This window comes from Manis javanica, chromosome 10 (genome assembly GCF_040802235.1).
Source record: "Manis javanica isolate MJ-LG chromosome 10, MJ_LKY, whole genome shotgun sequence".
Taxonomy (NCBI): domain Eukaryota; kingdom Metazoa; phylum Chordata; class Mammalia; order Pholidota; family Manidae; genus Manis; species Manis javanica.
The window spans coordinates 28,723,446-28,729,625 of NC_133165.1; positions in this window are offsets into that span (position 1 = coordinate 28,723,446).

The window sequence follows — 6,180 nt, forward strand, 5'->3', positions numbered from 1 at the left end:
ACAAAGCTTAAATGGGTGGGTCCCCGAGGTGCCCCTCGCCCTTGGGCGCCACTGCCTGTCTGGCTCTTCCTGCCTGTGTCAGAAGTAGTGGAAACTGTGCAGGGTGATATGTGCCTTTCCTTTTAATGTATAAAGCTTCTCAGTGAGGTGATGAGAGACTGTGGTCACCAGCCCCAGGACTGCCTGGCTGCCTTTCCCATTTGTACAGAATTTACTTCCTATACCTCAAACTCTGCATTCCAAAACAGGACACACAGCACTTAAAAGTTTTGAGGGAATTTAAGTGGAGTTAAGGATGTCAGATCTTCCTGGGCTCTTTGGAATGGTAACAGTTAAAGGTAGAAGTAGATAGAATAGCAAAAATACTCTGTTTGCCCTTGCTTTTCACCTTGTCAGGGTTTGGACAGAGGACGGGTCACGGGCCCATTCAGGTCACAGTAGCAACTTCTACGAGGGAAAGGGCAGCTGGCGGTGGGACTGACTTCAAGCTGCTTCTCCAGTGGGTGACAGGCCCTCAGGTGACAGCCCAAATGCAAGGGGTCCAGGCCTAGAGGGCGCTGTGCCTGGCAGAAATCTCTAGAGACACTGGTTATGGCAGCAGGTTGCAGCACCGAGGAGTGGCGAGGATGCGCTGCACGTCCCTCTGAGGGCTGGGGCACAGCTCTTCCAGGTCCCTGCATGGGACCCACGCCACGGACCTCTGCTGAGCCCTGCGGTGGACACTGCTGCACCCCAGGAGATGGGGGCCCAGGCAGGAAAGTCTGCTCGCACTGACCTGCAGTGTTCTTGTGCTGTTTCTCAGGAACAAGGCTCTGGACGCATCTCTTGGTGGCACATTGGCCAGGGTGAGGCTCGGGAGGAAAACCAGTGAGGAAGGTGTGATGACAGGTGTGGGACACCAGGCCAGGGTCTGCTGGTGACCAAATTAGCCTTTGCTGCTCGGTGTGTAAAACGCTGATCTGGGTGCCTGCTGCTCCCACACTCATTCAGGGGTGCTCACCCGCCTCTCCAGGTTTCTCATGTCAGAGGCATGTGGCTCCATCTGTCGTTGGGATCAGTGGTCCTAGAAGATGTCTTCAGTTTCCTATACTCTAAGATGGGCAGTTAGAAAAGGGGACCTCCAGCATCAGGTGACTGTCACCCCTGCCCTGGACTGGCCAGGTGGGGCCCCACAGGCCCCACCAGGTGCTTCTCTGGCACAGTGTGCTTGAGCCTGTGCCCCTCCAGGGGGCAGCCAGGCTTTCCAGAGAGACGCCAGTGGGATGTAGGTGTTCTCGCCTGGCCACTGCTGAGGCTGCCTGCCCCTCGCTCTTCCCTTACCACCTCTGAGTCACATGCGGAAGGAAAGGCTGCTGGACCTGGAACTGGGACGAGAGGGACTCCAGCTGAGAACACAGGTGCCAAACTCCAACATTAACTGGTGATGATGTCAGATTTTTCCAAACTTCAGAAATGATTATGGGGAGTGGGGAACAAAACATAGAAACCTGTTTAATGGACTCGTGTGGAGTGGGACCAAACCTTTTGTGTTTCCTGAAGTGACAAAACTTGGAGTTAAAGTCACGGGATGCAGCCCCCAATGCTCCAGCCTGGGGGCCTGCGTGTCCTGGATGATCCTTACCCCACGGGTGGTTGTGAACCTGACATGACATGGGCAAGCAGTGCTGGCCTGCAGTGGGTGCCCTGCAGAAACCGGTCTTTTGGATTGAAAGCAATTGTTGCTGTTCAGTTCTGGTTCCGAATCAGAGCTGGTGGGAAGGCTGGAGTAAGAACGCTGGTGAGTGGCTCCCTTTCACCTCTGCCCTACCTGTTCCTGGCTTCCTGGGACAGTGAGCAGCCTTGTGCTGTGGCCGCTGGCTGGGTCCCCGGGGCACAGATGGTGTGCTGCCAGGTCCCAAGTGGCTGGAGCCGGGCCCCCACCATCACCCAGAGCAGATCCCCTCCAGCCGGGCTGGGATACCAACTCCTACCCTCTCGGTCTCACCTGGAGCAGATGACCTTGCCCTCCGTCAGGGACCCCAGAGCTTCGAGCTGCAGCTCCTGGCTGAGGAGTTACCAAGCTCTTCTGGCCCACAGGTTTCAGTAGGGAGGACGAAAGAGAGAATCTTGTCTTCCGCATGGTCAACGTGGGCGACATACAGAAAAGACTGTAAATGTTCCGGCCACAGCTGAGCAAAAGAAAACAGGACAGTCAGCAGTGGGAAGCATGTTCCTGGCTCGTCCTGGCGTCGTTCGTGGTTTTGAACTGGTGTTGGCAGAGGGCCATGTGGGGGTTTGTTCTGTTTGTCCCCTGACCTAAATCTCTGTAGTTCCTATCTTTTGCACACAGGGAATGACAGGATCCCTTGTTTAAAATGTGTACGTGACCCTGTAGCTAGAACAGCTGAAAATCCAAATACATTATTTTATAAGTGTACTTAATAATTCTTAAACTCAAGATAAACAGGTTGGAAACCTTCAGTTTGGGTTCTGTGGCGTCAGAGATACAAAAAGAAAGCGCATTCAAGCCATTTGTGTTCTGTTCGGAATGGTTCGGTTCTCTTTTGTGAATAACTTACTTCTTACTGAAAATATATAATGATAGCTCATTGCCAAGCAGACAGGTTTCTCTGATGTATATTTTAGTTCTTACCCAGGTCATAATCCTTGGCCGGTGTTGTACCTTTTCATGTTGTAGATTTCGTGATGCACAAAACAAATCGGATTTTGAGGTGCAGCCAGTCCTATCCTTCCTTGGTATCTAACTGGGAAAATCTTTAATTTGGAAAAATTAAATCTTTTTAAAACTCAGAATTTAAGGTTTCTGTCTTGATTCCTCAACCCTTTACTGTTTTATGCTTTCCTGAGTTGTAACTTAATTCCATTCCATGCCTTTCCTTTTTAGGTGAACCGGTAGTGCATGCTGCCAGTGTGTGAGGGGGCGGGAGGAGGAGCATGTGTGTCTAAGCCACGGGCAGATGTGCTTACTGGTCACACTCCAGACCAGACTGGCCCGGAAAGCCCGTTGCTGCCAGCATTTTAGAGCTGCATTAAGAAATTAAAACCTCTAGTGGTCTACTTTTTTTGCACTGACTCATTGCCTACTCACAGGGTATACATCCCATTCGTACCTAGAGTATTCTGGCAAAACAGCGGAGTCCTGCAGCCTGGCTAAAGCCTCAGAGTGGTTTCCCCCAGAACTGGTTCTGTGCTTTGTGAAATGAATTACATACTTCTTTCCACTAGAGTTCTCGGCCTCCTGTGTTAGGGCCAGTTGGGTGTCACAGATAGGCAGGGTCACGCAGTGGGCCCCTTGCACCCCTGGGGCAGTGGGGCTTGTGGTTGGAAGTGGTTGGCCTGCACGTGGCCAGGGGGACATGAGCACGCTGCGTCCGTGTTTGGATTAAAGGGTTACTTTAAATGCAGCTCTGGTTTGGCAGTGGCTTTGAGCGGCACATCCTTACATACACTGAATTGCTTTGTCACAAATCTCCCTGTAGGCTGGAGAATCTGTTCCTTTTCAGTCAGGATGAGAAATGTCTGTTTACTGCTGTAATAAATGAGGCACGTGGTGGTGCCAGCAGGTGAGCTCTGAGGGGGGCTGGTTGTGGCTGTCAGGATGGCGGCACTGAATTCTTCAGGAAAACACAAGATCTGCATATCTTTCCACATGCTGACTTTGGTTTCTGTTTTTTAAAGAGAGTGTTTTTGGCTTTTTCTCTGCTGTTTAATTTTTAGTGGATTAGCATGAAGATGAACTTGAGTTCCAGGGAGACAAGGGCAGCCAGACATCTTTTCTTGCAGAGTGTGAAGGCCAGGTGGCTGGGAGGGAAGGGCCCGCAGCATTCGGCTGCCCTCTGTCTCCCCAGAGGAGGTCTGCCTGGCCCCTCACTGGCAGCCTCCCCTAGCTTGCTGGCACCAAGCCTCCGCCAGAGCCTCGGGAGGCTCCGGCTCAGCCCTCGAGCAGTGCTGCCATGGGGTCTGCTCTGCACACAGAGCCACAAGGGTCCCAAAGCGACTAAGCAAGCTGGAGTAACAAGGCAAAGTGCCTCCTAAGCAGAGAATGTTTCAAACTCCGGCCGCCTTTTGGAATGATACCCTTGGGTTCCCTGTTCAAACCAGCTTTGAGAGACAGAGCCTTAAAATGAGGCCTTAAGGGAAATAAACGAGTTTTTTTAAAGCAGCTCTTGGAAGTCTTCCGCTGCCTGCCCTTGCTGTCACTGCCTTACCGGCTAACGGAACAGTGACGGCAGGTGGCGTTTAACTAGAGCACTTGCTTCCCGTTCGTATGAGCTTGTTGCTGCTGTCACCAGCTTCCTCTGGCTTGTCCCTGCTCATCGCGCAGCCTCACACAGATGGAAAGGCCAGGGCGTGTTGGCACTGTCACTGGCCAGGCTCCTGGAAGGGAACCGGGGTTCCGGAGGTCACAGAGGCAGGTCATGAGGGGCCCTCATTGCTGGGCGCACTTCCCAAGGGGGCCGGCCTGGGCCCTTCCGTCGGCAAGTGGGCAGGGTCATGGGAGGTGGAACATGTCCTGTCAACCTGCCGGCTTTGAGCTCAAACACACCTGCCCTATTGTGCTCGGTTTCGTGGGCTTTTGGACTCTGTTATGCTCACTCCAGAGGCAGGAGAGCCACAGGTGCTGGGCTCTTTTCTAAATAAAAGTGTGAATATATCTGAAAACCTAAGAGTCTCATTCTGGCTTATAGTTAAGCTGAAGTTACAAGTCTTCCCCTGGAATTCTTCAAGGTAAGGTTTTCCTTTTGGGTCCAACGATTGTCTCTCCAGCTGGAGGTGCCGTCTGCCTCTGGCAGGCTCTGGCTCGCCTTCATCATCCCTCCAGGCCATTCGCCTTCCCGTTCCACCCCCCTACCCCCCCACCCTCTGTCCTCAGATCCTGACCCCGTGAGGACCTGCCATCGCCCCGGGACCCAGCACCCGGCTCTGCTGTGGGGGCGCAGTGCACGTTGGTTCCCCTAGCTGCCAGGGTGTGCGGGCGTCGCAGCTGCGGGGACACACTGGGTGGAGCCCCAGCCGGGCTGCTGTGCTGGGGCCCGATGGCCACGCTCCAGCACGGTGCCCTTGCACTTGTCAAAACTCCCAGTAGGAAAATGCAGACAGCCAGTGTCCTTGTGTGCAGAAATGCGCTTCCCTGCTGAGCCCTCTCTTCGTGTCCTTGCCTGTCCGCATCTGTGTCCCCCTGGGGCAGCACTGCCTCTGGGAACAGCTGAGAGGGTGACATAGGCGCTTGGTTTGTGGCCCCTCCCGCTCTGTCCCTGCAGCTGGTGTCCGCCTCGTGACAGCACGCCATCCTGTCGGTGCTCCTCACACCGCATGATCTGCTCCCCAGCTGCGCCATTCCGGCCATCTGTTCTGTCGTAGGAATGGCATGTCTCAGCCCGTCAGACCAGGGAGGACGCACCCCACAGTCACACTGGCTGCCTGCCGTGACTTTGCACATGCAGGACGGGCTGGGCAAGCCAGGGAAGGAGGCAGCCATGGGACATCAGCTGGTGTCGCCATGAAGCACAGGCCCAAACGCCCTACTGCTAGAATACCACACGCTGGGCAGCTTGTAAACACATCCATCTCTCACAGCTCTGCAGCTTGGATGTCCACAATCAAGACGCCCGCAGACCTGGTATGTTGGGGGATCGCCTCCTGGTCCATAGCCAGTGCCTTCTCACCATGTCCTCACATGGTGCAGAACGTCAGGGGGCTCTCTGGGGCCTCCTTTTATCAGGGCACTAATCCCACTCATGACCCAAACACCTCGCAAAAGAAGCCCCTCCTTAAACCATCACCTCAGGGGTTAGAATCCCACATATGAATTTGGGGCACAGATATGCAGTGATCAGCAGTGTGTGAATCGTGTGAGCACGTGTGTGTTTGGTGTTGGGAAGATGGTTGGCATTGCCACCAGGATTCTCTGAGTTTTCGGTGGCCATGTGGCCGTGGACATTTAGATGTGGAAGCCAGGCAGTTGACTTCAACACTTGGTTAATGTCCCCAGGGTCAGGCAGGTCCTCTTAGTAATTGTAGGGATTAATGGATTGTTTTAAGGGGCATGTTTATTTCATCTCCAGTCCCACTTCAGGCCCCATGGATTTTCCTCTCTGACTGCCACCCCCACCACCCTGCCGTTCACCCTCTGCTCAGGTGAGTCTACACAAAGGCCGCAATTTCCTCAAGTACAAGCTA